The 1285-nt window shown below is 41.6% G+C and overlaps 1 protein-coding gene across 1 annotated transcript in view; it reads right to left on the reverse strand.

The window, feature by feature from the left end:
- cpm (carboxypeptidase M) overlaps nt 1-47 on the reverse strand; it is a 17544-nt gene extending 17497 nt beyond the window's left edge. The window contains exon 1 of the mRNA XM_076721741.1: nt 1-47. This exon is cut by the window's left edge and continues 86 nt beyond it. The gene's annotated coding sequence lies outside the window, so the exon portion shown is untranslated.
- Nucleotides 48-1285: the final 1238 nt, after the last annotated feature.

The raw sequence follows: 1285 nt of genomic DNA on the forward strand, positions 1-1285 counted from the left end.
CTCTGTGAACGTTACTTATTCACCAACGGGTCTCCCTGACTCCCCCGGCAGGGGCGGAGCTTAGAGAGAGAGAGAGAGAGAGAGAGAGAGAGAGAGAGAGAGAGAGAGAGAGAGAGAGAGAGAGAGAGAGAGAGAGAGCGCGCGCGCGCGTGTGTGTCAACAGGTTTTCTGAATGAAACACACTGATGATTCAATCACTTTAATGGGTGTTTGACTAATGACCAATCAGACAGTGTCATGTTAGTTTAATGTATTTTCATTGAAGTAAATGTGGTTCAGGAATATTTTTGTTGACAGATTGTGTTTTATTCTGTGTTGTTAAAATCAGGATGGATGCTGCCTTTTTAATGTCATGTTTGAGTGAAGGTCTTGATGTACACGCGAAGCCCCTGAAGCCCTAAAAGGTGATATTTCATTATTTTCACACAATTTTATTGTGTGAACATTTCACAATAAACGTCTAAAAATTCATTATTATCTTGTTTGCGCGTGATCTTGTGCGCACACGATAAAAAACCTTTTGGGACTTCGTAGACAGCACAAATAAAGTTGCGATCAGTGAATATAGCTAGCACGCTAATGCTAGCAGCTCTGTGAGGCTGAGGGACACGGCAGTGCTTTGAGCTAAATGCTAATGGCTGCATGCTAACATGCTCACAGGGACAATGCTAACCTGCTGATGTTTCGCAGGAACTTTAATGTTTACCATCTTACTTTAATGTGCTAGCATGCTAGCATGTGCTAATTAGCACTAACTGAGAAAGATGAGGTTGAAGGGGTCATTGAAGCAGTTTTAGGTTCATTAAAAAATCGCAGGAGTCTTTGAGGAGGTTTTAGGGGACCATGGAGGGGTTGTGGGAGTCCTGGAGGAGGGTGTTTTTAAAGAAGTTGGAGGGTCCTTGAAAATGTTGTAGAGGCCTTTAAAGAGGTTGTCTGGGTCACTGAAGAGGTTTTTAGGCTTTTAAAGAAGCTGGAGGCGTCCTTGAGAAGGCTGTAAGGGTCCTTGAATAAACTGTGGGGTCCCTGAGGACGGTGTAAGGTTCTACGTAGACAAAGGGATCCTTGAATGAAGTTTTAGAAGTCTTTGAGGACACTGTCGTCCTTGGGGAGGCTCATCTTATTTATTATTCAGGGTTAGAAAAATGTGATGAGTTTGAGGGGCTGTCACTAAAAATCAGCCTTAAATTAAATCTAAATTAAATAATTAAAGTCCTTAATCTTGATTTTGACAGACTGACAAAACTAATAAACATTCAGAGCTTCACTTTGGTGAAATGAGGATAAA

This window comes from Chaetodon auriga, chromosome 22 (genome assembly GCF_051107435.1).
Source record: "Chaetodon auriga isolate fChaAug3 chromosome 22, fChaAug3.hap1, whole genome shotgun sequence".
In the NCBI taxonomy this organism is placed as follows: domain Eukaryota; kingdom Metazoa; phylum Chordata; class Actinopteri; order Chaetodontiformes; family Chaetodontidae; genus Chaetodon; species Chaetodon auriga.